The following is an 18,659-nucleotide window of genomic DNA, read 5'->3' on the forward strand; positions in this document are numbered from 1 at the left end:
ATACTGGTCTTTAGCTGAAACGCAGGTCCCATACATACTTGTGGTCTATGGAGATATGAAGTAAAGTGAAGTAGCTTAAACTACTATGATGGTTGCAGCTGGGGGGCAGTAACTTTTAAAGATATATTAACTCTCTGATTTATAGTTGTCTGCCTCAGCCATAACCTGCATTGTACCTGCCAAGTAGTGGTTATTTAGGGACATTGGATGATCCAGCACTAGCAGTGACTTCTTCATTTAGGGTATATAAGGGTTTTATCTTTGTAAGTGAAATTTTGCAGAACTGACTCTTTCCATTTAGGTCTTGGTGTTTAGTCACTGAAGTCTTCTCAGCAGAGGAATAGGAACACAAATTTTTTGTCTGCTCACTGGAGTTATGCTTTACTTCATGACAATCTATACTGACATGAGGTTGCACAGATTGGTAAGGGCATGTACACAAAAATGTATAAATTGTAGGAATCCAGTGTGCCTTCTGCTCTTTAATGTATGCACTGGGTGAAGGTTTGGTAATCCCACTCATGCCTCTTGGCTATAGAGTCCTTATTTGTGTTCTCTGCAATTCAAGGTTATGGGTGGATGCACTTTCTTCACTTTATTTTTTTTTTTTTTTTAAATTTGAATCATCAGGGAGGTTTTTCACAGGAATGCCTTCCACTCAGGAAACTTCTTGCTGAGTCTTCTGAGTAGAGGGAAAGTTTAGTTCAGACATGAAAAGAAAGCTAAGAGGGAAAAGGTTCATCCAATCCCACAAATGATCTCTACAGGAGTCAGGAGAGTAACAAGGTAACATTGGTAAGATAACTCTACGTCAGGATACTCCATATTATTTATATAAAGGGTTATTCAATAGGCTTTTCAAGGACAGTTGACCTGTAGCCTTCATATGCCTGAGACCTCAGAGAGCGACAGTAAATGGAAAAATAACTTTCATGCACCTTAAAGGAACATCTACAATGCCATCTATCAGCCACTGTGAGAAAGAGATGAGGAACATTGCAAAAGTGGAAAAGTAGCCTAAAAGATAAAAGAAAATAGGTACAGAATCTGTTTGTCTGCTGTATAGTAGTATGCAGATCCACCCAAGCTCATGCATTCAATGATTTTCCAGTTTACAGAAACACGGTAATTTTTTCTTTACCACATTTTTCAACAAATACACCCATTGCTTAAAATTCACTAGAACAAGTGATTTGCAAGCAAAACTGTCAGCTGTTTGCTTACCCTTTAAATTAAGTGGCCCACAAAGTAATCTACTACAGTGGTAAAATCAATGTAAAATGCATTACTCTAAGTCCCCACAAAATAAAATAGGTGCTTTGTAAAACAGCACTGGTATTTGCAGGACTAAACTCTGCTGTCACTTGGATTCATATGAAACTCCTGGAGTTAATGAGTTCACACAGGTCCGGATGAATGCACAGTGATATTCTCTAGTCTGTCCTTTGAATATGTGCCTGCAGGCAGCAGGAGGTATTAGCAAAGCCATGAGAACTATTCCAGGAAGAGTACAGAAACGGTACTGCTACTTTCAAAAACTTTTACAGTCTTTGGAAAGTAATGGTAAACTACATCATTCTACTTTAGACCATGGCTTTCACAGCCTATGGATTAGGGCCTACCCTTATAGAGAGCATAAGTGTCTAACAGTGATTAGCAGTGAGCTGATGGCTTGCTGGCAGTGGCTTAACGCACATTTATTTACAGAGATGGTGCAAATTGTAATGTGACTGTGCTGAGTGTCTAAATATGTATTTCAGGTCCTGTAAAGAAGAGGCCATGGGGGTACTCTGCACCCTTAGCAGCCCAGATTGACTGAGGGGTAGGTGAAGGAACTGAGCTTTCTCTCCACATGGTGCTGTGTCCCTAGACATTTTCTCTGTACGTGTGCTATGAATTCATTCCAATCTTCTGACAGTAGGAAAATACAAACAATTGAGAGGGGGATGTGAATTCTTGCAGCAAGGGCTAAAAAGAACATTTTTTTGTCACTTAAAGTAAAGCAGACAAGGCAGTATATCCCACAGGACGCTAATGAGCCACCTGATAACACCAAGTGCACACCTGACCTCTTGACACATGAAGCGAAGATGACAGATGTACTGTCAAAATACAAATCTATCAACTTCATCATGTAAATCTACCCACAGATGCTTTACAGTAGAGATCTGAAGGGAAACAAACATTTTAACTTACAGAGTAACCTTGTAAACAGGAACTTCTACAAAAGACTGGTTAATTATGAATTGTAACAGTGTCATGAGAAAAGGATACTAAGCATTGATTTTTGGCATTGAATGACAACAAAGACAATCCCTCCATTTCCACAATAATGATGCACTCACTGTCCTAGTGTTGGGGTATATTGATATTCATAATGCATTTGCATAAAATTCTGTCTCTCATGTTTTATATTATTCATTTTGTGCTCTCCATCTCTTTCCCAAATGTGTTGAATTGCTCCCTTAAACACACAGACTTCTATTCTGCAAGTGGGAAGCATCTTAGAGTCACTTCAGGGCAATGATTTTTGCTCTTTAATTAGGTTTGTAAAGAGTTTGGTACTTAGAGCAGGAATTAATTTTTTTTTTTCTTGTTTATAAGTAATTTATCGTGACCTCTCCAAATGATAGCACTTGCCCTGTGTGAAGACAGTTAATTTTCCAAGATGTGACAAGCATAGTTTTTAATTAGATTGGGGTAATCATGTCAAAAAAGGAACTTTATTTTATGAAGCACATGGATATTTGCATTCTTTCAGCAAAAGCTTCTTTTTTTTTTTTTTTTTTTGTCCCTATGATTGAAAATTAAGCCTAGCAACAAAACAGATCTGGAGGCTGGAGTTTATGCAAGAGGAAAATTTTTGAGCTGTTCATAATATCTTTCAGGACTCTGTTCACAGAGCTGCATTTGTGGTACAATATGTTTATCTATGATGAATGTATCAATATTTTAGTTTTCATTTTAGAAAGGTTTTATCCAAATATCTGTAAATGTTTTTGCAGACAAGCCCTCAAAATGTGGGTTGGGTATAGCTCTGATTGTCATTGTTGTGTCTTTGCTCCCTTGTGCCCTTGCCCTTTCTCCATTTACTCCCCCACCAGGTTATCTTCCTCACCACAACAGGTTGTCTTCCATGAAGGTCATAAAGATCTTCAAAAAGTTCTTCATCCTGGGTTCCTTTCCTGATAAGCAATGATGAGAAATGGAGATCGGTGAATCAGCAGGGCGCAAGTGACTGGCAGCTGAGATGGAAGTCTTTTTAGTGCAACTGCCATGGCCCCTAGCACACCAAGGTGAGTTCAGCACATTGACTGCTCATGGGTCTGGTCACTCCTTCTTTCCCAAGGTTTTGCCCACCAAGCTTTGCACCTCCACTCCACCATAGAGAACATCACACATTGGCAAGGGCAGAGGGGAGAAGAGCAGAAGTGTTTGGAACAGCAGGGGGAACAGGAGAAGCTGCAGAAATTGATGGGCTTGAACTGGGTGAAAACAGAAAGCTATAGCTGTTGGTCTTTCCTCTTGGCTCAGGATAGAGGCTTGGCCACATCAAAACCAGCTGTCCACCACATCAAAGCAAGGCTCTGGCACTGAGCAACGATGTGACAAGTTCAGTCCCTTTTGGACATCCTCCCTTTGGGAAAAGGCCCTGATGGTCATGAATTGGGAAGGCTGGCTGGGCTGTGCGGGGAGGTTGTGCTGTGTTGTGCTGACGTGATTTCGTGAATGAAATCTTGGTTTATCCGTTCAAGTATCCCGTTGGAGTTCTGCAGTCAAGGCAGGTAAAAGGAGTGGGGTTTTCAACACGATCTAAAATCCCTATAAGCACCTTTGAAGATATTTTAGTTAATAGTTCTGATGAGGCTATTTCAGTCTGTCAAATCAGACTTTGCTCCTCCTTTGGAGAGATGTACGTTTGCAGACCTATGGTTTAATGGACTGATGGCAATTTTAGAGATGCTACAATCTGCTGAATTGCTACAGGTGCATTGATGGGTTAGACCCTATAGGCCTATTCCAAGCCATTAATGTTCACCATGTCAAGAATATTTCAACAGAGTTATGCTCCTGGGTCATTGATCTGGTGATCCATAGGTATGTAGAATTACGTTCTGTCAAGCAAACTCTAAAGCTGAGGCAGGAACATTTTCTGTACTCTCCAACAATATTTTTTTTTACCTTAGGAAAGTCTCAATTCAAGGATCACTTTGGAGATTCCGGAGGTTTTTTTAATGAAGGAATGGCATTATTGAGCCTGCCAAAGGTGTTCTCCCTGCTCAATAAGTAGCTATATAAATGAATAAATGGCCTCTGAAATTATAAACTAAATTCTTTCCTTTCTTAACATTTTTTAACACAGCACAGTACTTTCTGGGGTATGATTCATTGTATCCTCAAATCTAGGAAAAATCAATATTTGATGAATAACAAAGTGAATCCTTTATGTTTTTTTTTTTTTTTTTCTCTGTCAAGTGCATAAATGTCCTGATCTGCATCATGGGAACCAGCTCTCAGTTGATTTCAGGGAGTGGCCAAGCAGGAGACTAGGAGAGAGGGTCACCTGCTTGAGAGAAATGCTGGATTTGGTTCTGCTGTTAATCAGAGTCCTGCCATGGAGGCTGTATTTGAGATCCAGTTGCAGACTGTTACATACAAAGAATGACAAGATGGTTGAATAAATGCAGCTAGTCTTTTAAATGCAGTGGATATCCTAGCGTGCATGTTTATCAATAGAAATTCTGCATGAATGATGGAGCCCAAAGGTTTTCAATCAACGTCTGAAAGTAATTGCATCCCTCTCTGCTGTATTGCTTATGACAGCGAGGGCTAAGAAGCTGAGGCTGTTCCCATTCTGTCCCTGAGGCACAGGTCCAAGGGAGAAGGCAGACCGTACTGTTTGCCTAGTGTGGATTCCTGCAGCGTGCCTGCCTACAGCTCTCAGTCTGCTGTGTAGTAAGTAGGTAATGTAAGATGTAAGAAGCTTTGCCAACTTGTCTATCAAATATTGACTGTGTGCAGCTGCCGTGAGGCATTACAGGACATGCAGTGGAAAACTTGGCTGCGTGGTAAAAGCTACATCTATGCTCATTCCACCCACGATGTAGATCTAAATTTTCCTCACTTCTATTTTCCTTTCCCTTCCCTTTCTTCTATCCAAACTGTGTATAAACACACATTCAAAGGCAATGGAGAGATATCCGTTAAAGCCTTCTGTACTGCTGTTGCATGGACAGAATTTGATGAGAGCTGTTTTTCCTTTCAAAATAGCATATTTTGTTCTTCAAGAACATTTATGGTATTGTGCAGCGGGGGAAGCTCTTCATAACAGCATTTGGTTCTTACAGACAGGTGCTGCAGCATGGTTTCCCATAAAGGACGAGCTTAAGGTTTGCCAACTGCTCCACAGCTGCAACCAGCTGCTATACTGACACAAGATAGCCATCCTGAGAGCGTATGGGAAGCTTTTAGCTTGCTGATGCTGCTCTCATTTACCTGTGACTGTAGAGATCGCATCAAGTCACTGTGGAAATCCATAAAAGGATTTCCTTTTATGAAGCTGGAAAGGCTTTTACATTCTAATGCTGCAGCATGCATGGCACAGCATAACTTGCATTATCACTTTTGCTGTTTGCCCTGTTTATAGTTCCCGTTGGGACTGATTTGGATCAGTGGTAAATGTGTGCTGAAGGCAGGCAGACTGGCATATAATGGTGAGCCCAGTGTCAGGAGGGGGACAGAGGTGGAGATTTTCCAATGGCAGAGCGATCAGCTGCTGGCTTTAATCAGTCTCCAGCACTGGCTTAGCCAGTTGGATGCTGCAAAGGAACAAGGAGTATCCCGTATTTACCAGTGCTTTCCTCATTTGCATGGCAGGGAAGTACTGAATGCACAACGTTGTGCTGCCATCAGGTTGCGGTAAGGAAGAGACAGACAATGCCGGATGAGAAGCTGTGAATCTAGATGCTCCTGATTTCTTTTATCCTCCTCCCCCATGTTTCTAAATTAGCTTGATCTTCAGTGGTAGATTGAAGTTGTGTTAACTGAAGGCAAAATGTCATATTTTATTACATATTATGAGCAGAAGCAACCTGTTTATTTCCATTTCTTTACTAAATAAAATGTTAGATTTGCAGAGGTATTACTTTAAGACATATTACTGAAAATCTGAAAGTCATTTATTTAGCTTTATAGGTTAACACAAACTTTTCTTTCTTTTGGTTTTTTTTTTTGTTTCTGCAGCCCAAGGAGACTGTCTTCTGTGGCCCTGCAGATGTCTCTGCAAATCTTAATAAATCCTCAAACTTCAGTTAATGTCTTATGTATATTAGTCACATGTGAATTTAATCACCATTATGAGAGCCTACCATGGGTCATAGTTGCAAAAACCATTTCCCTTGGAAATAATTACCCTCAGCTGCAGTATAATGTGTTAATAGAATTGCTTTAAAGCAGGATAGCAGCCCTATTAACACTTGTCACTGCTCTGTGTATTTTCAGTATGTCTTTCTCTTCTATTGTGTACCATTAGAATGGAAATGGCTTGGATGCAGTAAATAGTCTGGTACACACTGGCAGCTGTGAGCAATGAACTGACAAGTGATTTATTCAAAAGGAGACATCTAACACTCCAAAGGTGGTTATTTCCTAGACATACTTGGTCCACCTCTGCAGCCCTGCTGCTGAGAATACTCGGGTGAAGTGGTCTGTTTAACTGCTCTTTTGCTGGCTGCTGCTTCATGTTCGTAAGAGCTGCTGAACCAGGCTGTATAGCTGCACATGCCAATAATAGTCTACAGTGAGCTTTTCTGAGCTAAAATGACCTCAAAACCAGAAAATGGAACAGAAAAGTGAGCAGGAGATTTCTCAAACCCATAGGAGAGCATGCAAGTGCTTCTCTGTCTTCTCTGTCTGCCCCAGTAATCCCGGATCTGCCTATGCAATGCGGAGTTGCTTCAGCTGGTTGGAGTGAGGGTGTACGTACACCAAATGGCAAAGGTGTGTGCTGGTGAGCTTTGGGTTGAACTCCTTCAGATGGCGAAAGCGATTGACCCCCATGTCCCACATCCTGTGAAAGAAGTAAGCAATGAGCAGTAAGAGAGGCGCAAGCAAAGGGGAGAACTCGCAAATCATTTGGCTGGGTGATGGTTACACTCAGAAACAGGATTTATTTTCCATGGCATCAGCAATCTTCCTTCACAAAACACTCTGTTCATTACATTATATTTGAAGCAATTGTAGAAAATACATGACTATAGTTCAGTATATTTTTGCATTGCTTTGCTTTTGCAATTAACTTGTTGGCATAAAAGTCATTATCTGATGACATCTGGGAACAAAAAAAATATGTTGTCTGGGGCAAAGGAATTCTGCCCATCTTTGAAACAGCCATTAAGACAAACACTTATATGATTTCGTGCAAACAACCTGATCCCTTTTTTGGCAATTTAAATCAGCTGGCATCATCACTGTGCTTCAGACTCCATCCCAATGCCAAAGGTTGGCAAGTAATAAATGTTCAAGTCAAACCTGACCTAATGCAGGCCTCCCAGAGCTTAGACAAAGCTCACAATATTTCAGCCACAGCAGGTGCATTCTGTAATCTTTTATTAAAAACTCCTGCCACACACCCCCCCAACATGTGATGGGGTCTTATGCAGATTAAATCTGACGTGCTATGAAGTTACTACAACCTTTTCCTTACTCCTAATTAAAGGAAAGAAAGCCAAAAAAAGGATGAAGTACTTTGAAACAGAAATGTGAGGCAGGTGGGCAGAAATGATTGTGTTGTGTATGGCAATCAATAGGCCTGAAGTTCACAAGATGGGGAAGGTGCTTGACCTACTGTTCTTCCTGTGTGTGCATTTAAATTAAATCGTAGGCTTTCTGTGAAAGGTAACTGACATTGTTTAATTAAAAGCCTCTCTTCTGTTCTACCTGGACTTCTAATTCCAGTGCAATGTGTGGGCACACGGTGCTTTGTCTTCTCAGGGTATAATTAGACTTAGTAATGCAGCTGTCCTGTTTACAGTGTAAATCCCCCTAATGATAAATGGAGTAGACTTATGGAGAAACCCTGACGGTACTTCAGACAGGGAGAGTGGATGATCTTTGCAAATAGCTGGTGGGTAGAAAGTAAATCATTATCTGCTAATAAGCCTCTGATTGCTGGGTGTTTTATACCGTGGAAGATTAGAAAACTTGACTTTGCTTTATATTAGTCCTGGCTGCAGAGCTGGAGCATGAACAGGGAGTAACTGGTTTGTTTATGGGCAAGATTCTGACCTTGCGTCTTGAGAATCTCTTTGAGCGTTCTTGCTATGTTAGAAGCTTTTGGTGACAAAAAGGCTTTAGAAAGAGCTAGTTGCAAGTAATATGGGGAGCAGGTTTAGCTATCTCTGTTCTGAAAGCACCCAATGACTTCAGTCAGATGTGAGGCATTGCCTAAGTGCTCCGTAGCCAAATAACAGGAGACCTCTGTGCCCCCAAAAGCCCACAGAATCAGGAGACGGAGCAGATCAAGGCTGGGAATGAGGACATGCTTTTACCCTTGTTCGCAGGTGTGGATCTGGTTCCTGAGGAGAGCAGAGCAAGCCAACTGCAGTCACTGACTTCTGCTGAGACAGAACTGGGGGACAAGGAGGGGGAGGTCATTTCAGCTGTCAGATTTCAGAGACCAGAGACTGCTCAGCGGGGAAGAGATGAGGAACATATGGTGTCGTGGGAGGAGGTGACAGTGGTACTGAAGAGCAAGAAATATAATGAGAAGTAAACTTTTGGTAGGGTGTCAACTTTAGGAAATGCTGTGGCAGAGGGCGGGAACTGGTGAGAGCATGGCTGTGTGTGCAAAGGAGAATGAAAACATGTAAGGATGGGAACTGTGAACAGGGGTGAGTCTTGGGAGAGAAATTAGCTTCTATCGTGCCTGTACTTCTCATGGCATACGTCAGCCTGGAGGCCACTGGAGTTATGACGTGAATTAGAGTAGCATTTTGAAAGATGGACAACCTGTGCCCATATGTTGCTCTCCAGAGGAATAAAACTGTGGACAGGAGCTATTTGCCTGGCACACGTGATTGTGAGCGTACAGTCCTGGAAGGAGGGACAGGCCACGGGAGGAGACGTGTCACCAGCCCTCATGCCTGGGGGGTCACTGGGGCCTCAGGAGTGAGACAGGAGCGGCTCCAGGAGAAGAGAATGGGCAGGAAGCAACTGGTGAGGAGTTCCTTCAACATGACTGAATCCCATTTCTCCTTACTCCGTGCTGCTTCAGCTACATGGGGTCTGTTGGATTGTATTGCCTTTGCTACGTAGTTACACCGTGTTCTTATTGTCACTAGTGCAGCTGTTGCACAAAAGAATTTTCTCTGCAATGTCCGATGCTGATCCCAGGTGTGTTTAGTTCACCAAGGAGACAACTTGAGAAACTGTTTATTAGCGTGTTTCCTGACCATGGTCAAGAACTTCTGGAGGCCTGAAGATCTCCTAAAGGAATTGTTCCAAGTGGTTTACGGTTTCTCGTAGAGTTTGTGTGTCTGTTACAGCTCAATGGGGATTGCTTTCCTAACCTATGAGAAATTCAAGATTTGAAAAATATTTTTGCCTCAAATTAAGGCAGACAAACCAAAATCTCAACAATTTTCATTCATCAGCTGGGGGAATTTCAGAGGAGGGAACTGGTCCCGTTGAAAAAATTCATTTCAGTAAATTGCAGTTAATGCAGTTTGAGTTCAGACTTTCTTAAATTTAAAAGAAGTATTTGCTGATCATTATAAATTTCAAAGGAAGAAAGCAATTCTATATGAAATGCAGTCTGTTTCAAGTAAAAAAGTATATTAAAAAAGTGGTTTAGATTAGAATTTTTTTTTTCCTAAGTAACAAGTTTTTGAACCATCCTTTGCAAAATATTTTGATTTAGGTGAAATGGCATTTTCTGATATGTTTCCTCAAAAAATTCCCAGCCTGTTGTCCTCATGATCTAACAGCACTCTTCAGTGGCTTTTTGCCAAAATGTTGGTTTACTTATAATTATACTGGAATTATGTTAAAAGAAAGAAGTTTTTTCATATTGAAACTAACCTCAAGAGGGATAAAAATATACATAGAGTTGTAAATGAAACACTCTGCAAAAAATGAAAGTTGCACTGCAAGTAAATCCATGCTCCGCTTTCAGGTCTGAGATGGTAATAAATTGAACACAGAGCATTACACAGACAGTGTCAGATATAAAATATATTAATCTTGTCAGAGAGTGTACTAACTCTCCCAGATTTATGATCAGGTGCACTTAAGTGCCATTCTTCTCATTAATCTTGATTTACAAACAGTAGCCTTCAGAACAAGGGGTCAGAAGAGACAAGAGAATCAGAGATGTGCCACTTTGATAACTCACCTTCCCCAGCTACCCTGTACCTTTCAATGACATCCTTCCATCTTTAATTACTGAAAGGTCTTTAATCTTGTCGGCGTAAGGGCAGAATATGATGAATGTGAGGGGTTGCCTGTGCTACTCCGAGTGTGTTTTTAACAACTGATGCCATGGACGTTTGTGGGAACAGCAAGATAATCACATCTACCGCTAGCAGGACTCGATGCTGAGAAAGTTCAGTGGAAGAGGGATGTTCTGGGAAGGGGAACAAAATAGGAGGAGAATGGTTGAGGCTAGTGAAAGCAGCCTTGTGAAAAAATGCAGTTCCTGAAGAAACCACATTTTGAAGTCAGCTTAACACACATACCATGTATAAGATCACATCCATCTGCAAAAGACTGTCTCTTTGTAACTCTTAAAAATATGGGGAGCTGGAAAACCAAACTTCTTTCAATGCAGATAAACCTGGTACTTCCACTAGTTGATACTGGAGACAAATCAGTCTTCCTGCACTCCAGTATGCTAGCTGGGATAACATCGCCCTGGACACTTGTCAAGGTGGTTGAGCTGGAGAAGGAGGAGTAAAGAACAAGCTTCCCAAAGCTACTTGTGATTCTTAAGAGGAATGAACAAAAGAATTTACATGAGGAAGCTGCAAAACCTCCAGATGTGAGAAGGTAGATGTATAGCAAATGAAAATAGTTTTTAACTTCCTCTCTGATAAGGTGTGTGTGTCATCAAAAAAAATTGTCAAGGATGGGTTGAAGCACGGACTAAATTGCATTCAGCACATTCTTCCTGCTCTTGCTTTTCCATACTTTCTCTAAGGGTATTAAACTGCTGGAGCATCTGTAAATTGTGGGCAAATTCAGTGGCAGTGTGAAGTGTCTAATGGGCTTTGTAGAGCCTCTTCCAGTTCTTCACAAAGGGAGTAGAAACTCATGACAGTTGTGATATGATGAGAAACTTGGGAAGAGTTTTGGAATGAAACGGTTGTTCGAGTTGTGCATTCAAGTTAAGAAGCAAATCCACCTTAAAGAAATCATGCCTGAAGTGTACTAGAATCTGGATTTGCCTGCTCTCCACTAGAAAAATATTCCAAAGCTATTGATAAAAAGCCCCTGTTTTCTTCACAGCTCTCCTAGACGCTTTGTTCTGAGCTTTAAGACCTCTCAAAGGAGCACAGTTGCCATGGGGGTTCATGGATGAAAATTCAGACTTTGATGTGGTTGGGTCTTGAGACACTAATTGCTTTGAAAAATAGGACTGGGGCCTTAAGTTGGCATCAGATGCTGACTGGGAACTTTGGAAAAGACTTGAGCACAAACCAGATATGCCCTTGGCAACATAAGCCATAGAAAAAGCTGTTGTTCTCCATTCCCAACCAGCTGGAGCTCGTGTACAGTTCCCACACTGAGCTTCAAAACACGTTGAGTTACTATAATCCAGCCCAGAGGTGACAAATTCATGGATTACTGATGCCACCTAAGCAGCCAGACTTTGTAAGGTGTCAGACCCAAGGCACAGCTTTGACAAATATGGGCAGCGTGCTTTTCCACAGAGGGGGAGATGATGTTTCCATGAGCTGTTTAAAGAAATCCTTCTTCTTATCCTGCATTTTGGCTGTGCTTGCATTCATTCACTTCAGTCTTGCTTGGATTCAGTTCAAGCCATCTGCTCCTTTCCAAGAGCTATTTTCCTGGAGGTGTTCTGGCGTGGTGTTAGTGTCAATGGTTGTATCCGCAGAGAATGAGGACACTGACTGTCGTCTGCAGACTGTTGGTAACCAAGCCTGCAGCACTCTCCATCTCTCCCAATCATCTTGCATAACTAATGGAGAGAAGGAAAGATTATGTGGATGCCTATGGGCTGTTCAAGGAAGGAAGAACAGAACCCATCTCCACTCTTAGGTTTGCTGGACACCAGTGGTAGCAACTATGTTGAGGATGAAATGTCTACTTCTGGTACATATGTTATTAATAGTTTCTTCAATCTTTGTATCAAAGGCTGCAGACTGATTCAGGAGGGTAAGGATGGTGGAGTCCATGAGGATATCTTTGGGTGTCAGCAGAGCTGTCTGTGTTTTTTCATGGGCTATATCCTTCTGTGCAATATACGGGACGTTGGCCAATGTGATACTGTTGGCAGGTAGCAGGGAGGTGGTAAGAGAAGAACGCTTGTAAGGATCTTCAGGGTCAAGGATCAGCTTTTGAAAAGCTTGAAGAAACTATTTATTGTTGAAAGAAGTGCTTTGAAGACTTGCTTTTTTGAATATTTATTTTGAATCCTGGCTTTTTTTTTTAAAAAGGTATTGTTTACTTCTGTTTATAATAGGGCATTTTTATTCTTCACTGACATTGATCAGGCAGGAAAGTCATCAATCTCTTTCACATATAATGACTCTAATTTTTATTTTCTTTTTTTCAGAACTTGTCATGATCTGGCATGTGTGAAGGGCTGAACTTAGCTGGAGCAGAGAAACACAAACATCAGTTTGCTTGTAGGTGAAAGTTTCTTTTCCAGGAAGAGCCATATGTACGTGTTTAATAAGCTGACACTTCTCCACAGCTATTTGTTTTGCTGGCTTTACAGATTCATAGAGTGACCTTCTTGGTAGGTATAAAGGGAATAGATGGGGTAAGGCTACCTAAACAGTAGCAGATAATGCGTAATGAATTTCTCTCTGGCTGGTTTGCTTGCTGAGGACAAGTTGAGGCTTCTTTGCAAGGCAAACCAGTTTCAGTCGTTCTCAACTGTGCTGGTATATAGTTTAACCTCTGATCTCTGTTCGCATTAGTTGGTAATTATTCCAATGGTGTACTACATTTATAGTGCTTCCAGAATACAAGATTTCTGATTTCATATTGAAAATATGTTGCAAAATATGTCTGCCTCCTAAAAAAATCGAGATAATAACATGGTTTTCAAAACAGGAATGAGTTTATGCATTTTCTTATAGCTGAATGTCTCTATATGAAGATTCCACATGGTGGTAGGCAATTGATCTGTAATTTCCTTGAGGGAGTCAGAAGGCTTTCTATTTGGAGGAGAATATGTTGTTGATCATCTTATTTTCCAGCTTGTTGTCTGTTTGTTTGTGGTTTTTTATAAAAATTTATTTTTAATTTTGCTTATTCAATGCAGGAATGCTTTCTACATCTGAAACTGAAAACCAGCTAACCTCTTCTCTTCATTTTTCTGGTACATAGTAAAGTATATAATGGAGTGTGAATTAAGACTTTTTGATGAGAAGGAGTAAAGGTGAAAGAGCTGTCTTTTCAAGAGTCAAAAGCATCATTGAATCATGTCTCAGTGATGCAATCATGACTAAATACAACCACCAAACTGAAATCCTGTCTAGTCTGACTGGTTTTATTGGCATCTGATCTTGCAGTCAGCTGCTAGAGCATTAGGCTCCCCCCCCCCCCCCCCTCCTCTTTTGTTTAATGGTGTTGCAGAATGAGCAACTGGCTTCAGAACTGATTCAACATATGGCGCAGTTGGAAGAAATATTTTCTGCAGATTAAAATGGTTTAGGGCAATGGTATTGCACAAACTTCATTCTGATGGTTTCCAGTTCCTGAGCCCTGGAGGGGCTGGCTTGTCTCTGCTCTACAGGATTCTATACAAGGAGATTTGCATTTGTTCCTTAGCTGGGTGCAACTTGTTTAATGAACTAAAGTATACTTCAAAGGGTTGGATGTTCTTGAAAGGTGACAGAGCCAAACGCCCTAAGACGTTCCTCCCACTAATGTCACCAAGGCCAGAGTTGTGGTTGGGAAGGAGATGGCCATCTGTGGTTAGGAAAAAAAAATTATTCAGTGAAGCACCATCCCGTGCTAAACTAGTAACTGGTAGTAACTGCAAATGCATCATCCTTGGTGCTTAGATCTACCAGTGCTTCTCTGCGTATTGCATGAGTGACACTCATAGTGAGATGTAATAGCAGGTTTTCAAGTCACAAATTTACTGGTTTTTAAAATATGTAAAGCATAAATTAACACATATAATGAAAAGCTGAATGATTTTTATCCCCAAGAACTGCTGCTCAGAATGTTTCTTTGTTTTGTCAGATTGGAAAGGCATCAAATTGTTTTATTCATTATTTCTCCCTATAGGATACTTTCCAACTTCATGTGTGTTTTGCATTGTATAGTTTGGAATCTTTTCAGACTGGGAAGTGCAGACAAAGAGACTCCCAATTTGTTTTGACATTGCCTTGTGTATTTTACACACTGGCTTAATGCAAACGCCACCCCCTGACACCCCCCAATGATAATGATCTTTAATTTGATTCACTCCATGGAGATAGAATTTATATAAAAACCTGTGTAAGGACCAAACCATGCAAATAATAAAAAAATCATGTCTAAATACAAGTGCAGCAGGTTTCACTCCTGGAAATTCTCAGAATAGCTTAAACAAGATTTTTTCATGAATAGTTATGGTCCTCTGTTGGGATTGGGGGAATAGGCTGGGTAACCTTTTTCAGTCCCTTTGTGGGTCTGTCTTCTGTAATTCTGTAATCCACTGCTTTAAATTTATTTCCAAATAAGGAAGGATTGTTTTTATAAGAAAAGCTTAGTAACACTACAGCTTACTTGGTCAGAGAAGCATGAAGATAGGATGAAGAGAAATACATCTAGGGCCAGAGGTTTCCCACGAGTTTCAGCAAGACCTGGGTTAGGCTCAATATGGAGAATGATCAATGGGACACAAAGGCTGAGCTGGATTTATGGGTATAGTTCTCTAACAGTAGCTTTTGCCTCTCAAGGTCAGACCCCATGAAGTGTATGTATATAGTGACGTTATAGAGGAATAAGCTATCAAACCATAAAAAGTACAGCAGACCGAGGAGGTGTCAGGTGGATTATTACTTTGACAGACTCATGAGACCGAAGTACAGGTGCAGCCTAACAGCAGCTGATAAAATAAGTGCTGACTGCTAACGAGGGCTCCCAAAGTGCAGAACTGCTAATACTCCAAGGAGACCACTCCTTGGGTAGGAGCTGTTCCTTCCTGCTACCTTCCAAGGCTAAGAATAGGCTAAGACACTCCTAAATGGTGGATAACCCTGCTAATCCAAAAGCTGCGTGCTCTCTCTATCCTTGCGAAGCCGTGAGATTTCCAGTGGAGCTACATAATCCCCAGTGTGAGTGAGCATACGTTATGAAATGCTGGAAAGGCTGAGGATAACATCCCATACGATGGCAGCCTTGGCGAGCAGTAACCATCAGTGCTGGGAAATCCCATGGTCCCACAGGCAGAAAGCAGAGTGGGGAGAGGAGAAGGTGCGGTGGGTTTTTGGTTTGTTTTTTGCTATCTGCAGGGAAAAAGGAGTGGGTATGTTGAATGCTCACCCCCATCCTTTGCACCTGGAGGTGGATGGAAGGAAGCCGAGTGTTGTTCCTGATTTGCATGCCAGATGAAGGTGGTGTACGCTGAGTGTTTTCCTGCACATTTTGTTCCTCCCCCCTTGGAGGAACTAGCTGAGTTTGTCAAATAGAAAATGTTACACTGAGAGATGGCTTTGCTGTCTTCAGTAGTTCCTAGGTATAGGTTTTACTGGCAGTGAAAGCACTGTGTACCTTGCTGACTAATCTGATGGAATGAGCTTTGTGAAAACAGATTAAACTATTTTCTGTTCACCTAAGGAAGAGATAATTAGCTGGGAACAGAACAGACAGGAACAAGTCACAAATACTGCGCTATCAGATGCTGCCTTTGATCGTGTTACTCCGAGGTCTGCAGTCACAAATTAGGATGGTCTATTTGCAGTGGACGGGTCTTCATGCACATTGTGCTCTGAACTGCATTTTTCCTTGATATCCTCTTCAAATCCTCTGGTGCAGAGATTTCCAGGCTACTCTGGACTCAGAGAGATGGTGCTGTCTCCAAAAGGAGTTCACAGAGGAAAAGGCAGCTTTCCCAGTCTCCAGGATCACAAGATTTGCCTCCACTGAGTTTGAAATAAAAAGCAGGCTCTCCTTTGTGCCTCATGGAGCTGCTTACTCAGAACCAAAATTAATTATTTAATCCTCTGTTTGTTGAGGCCTGTCTCTGTTCTACATATTACATGTCCCTTCTATGTGGCTATGACAGGCCGTGTGGCTAGCGAATATCTAATAAAAATAAAAGATGTAATCACACTTAGCAAATACACTCAGTTACCATAGCTGTGAATGGTGGGCTACAGCCGGGAGTCCTGGTGGACCTCTGAACCAGACAAACTTACTGATCAGTCTTGTGTGTTTTGATCCAGCCTCCATTTCTGTCTTTCTCCTCCTCCTGCTCTGTTTGGGGTAGTCTCTGCTCTTCATGGGGGGGCTGATCTCCAAAGGCTATTGCTGAAGTGAGTTTTGTGTTTGTGCCCGGAGGGGCTGGATGGTGCCTCCCTCTTCTTACTCAACAAATACCAGTGTTTGCTCTTCAGATTTGCTGTGGGTGGTGATGGGGAACCCTTTACAGAAAAAAGGTGTGTCTGTAGGTGCATCCTTAGAGAAAGGTCCTGATGACTGTTCTGGTTTTGGCTGAGACAGAGTTAATTTTCTTTATAGTAGCTGGTATGGGGCTATGTTTTGGATTTGTGCTGAAAACAGTGTTGATAATACAGGGAAGTTTTAGTTGTTGCTAAGCAGTGCTTATAGTAAATCAAGGACTTTTCAGCTTCCCATGCTCTGCCAGGTGCACAAGGAGTTGGGAGAGGACACGGCTGGGACAGCTGACCCCAGCTGACCAAAGGGCTATTCCATACCATATGGTGTCATGCTCAGCATGTAAAGCTGGGGAAGAAGAAGGAAGGGGGGACGTTCCGAGCGATGGTGTTTGTCTTCCCAAGTAACTGTTAGCGTGATGGAGCCCTGCTTTCCTGGAGATGGCTGAACACCTGCCTGCCCATGGGCAGGAGTGAATGCATTCCTTGTTTTGCTTTGCTTGTGTGTGTGGCTTTTGCTTTACCTATTAAACTGTCTTTATCTCAGCCCTCGAGTTTTCTTGCTTTTGATCTTCTGATTCTCTCCCCCATCCCACCAGGGGGGAGTGAGCGAGCGGCTGCGTGGGGCTTAGTTGCCAGCTGGGGTTAAACCACAACAATGACAAATGCAATGAGTGCAATACAGGAGTGAAAAATAGCTAAATTCCCTTTATATTATGAGAGATAGAAAGAAGGAAAGTGAAGGAGAGACTCTGGGGCTGCTTTATCCTATTGCTTTTGAAACTGTGAAGGAAACCCCTTTAGAAGCCAGGATGGAGGAACAACTCCTCTGTTAAGTCTGAGTCTTCCGAGTCTGGGAGACAGCTCCTCTGTTATCAAGTCTCTTGCAACTAAATCTGATGTCTCGGTTCCCTGGTAAGAGCCCTGGAGGGAAATGAAGCCACTGGAAGGCTCTTTGCAAAATCTCAAGGAAAACGTGGTGAGGCTGTCGCAGGGTGGAAGTCCCCACAGCCCTTGCGAGAATGCTCAAATAAATGATTGAAAAGGAAATTTCAAAGGAAATCAAAGGCAGGAGGCCTTCAAGTATCAGGAGAAGATGGAGGAGAATGCTTGTAATGCTTCGTCAGTCTAGCGTATGGAAAGTTTTCCTTGGGACCAGTGTTGGAGAGGCTTGGGTTTGAAGTACACCCATCTATAGGGTTCAGCTCAAGCTGTGGGCATTTCTCTTTCAGTGCTGGATGTCCTGTGTCAGTAGCAGGTAGGCCAGCCAGGAGGCTGACTGTCATGTTTCCTCCAGAAAAATATTGATGCCTGCATAGTGAGTGTGCCCCAAGCACAGGTCATTTCTACAGCCACGTCACACCTTAGTTGTGAAGACTCCCCAGAATGTTAATTTGGTTTGAAATAGGGGATACTTTCTGTCCAAAACCCTGTGATCTGCTTTTATAAAAATTAAATCCAGGCATTTAGGCTTTAGCAACATAAAAGTATCCCCTCTAGGCAGAGGTGCGATAGGGTTTTTCATGGAGTTTGTCATTTCACATTATTGATGGAAAATGAAGAGACAGGTTGCATTGAAATCGTGGGGAGATGCTGACAAAGTTTGTGCTGCAGAGAAGTGGGCTATATCTGATGAAAATGAGAGAGACGTAGGTTGGAGCAGCGGGTACAAGGTCTCCAGCAGCCGCAGGTTTTTTTCGTGATTAGTTGTACCTGCGAGATGCTGGAAGGAGCAGTGGGGCAGCTGTTAGTTTGTGCTGCCTTCCGTGTATGAACCATGTATGAGCTCTCAGTGTCTCAGCTCTCTGCCAGATAATGCAGAAAGCTTCAGGTGCCCTCTGTATGTGGGGTTTTTGA

This window comes from Ciconia boyciana, chromosome 11, assembly GCF_034638445.1.
Source record: "Ciconia boyciana chromosome 11, ASM3463844v1, whole genome shotgun sequence".
NCBI lineage: Eukaryota > Metazoa > Chordata > Aves > Ciconiiformes > Ciconiidae > Ciconia > Ciconia boyciana.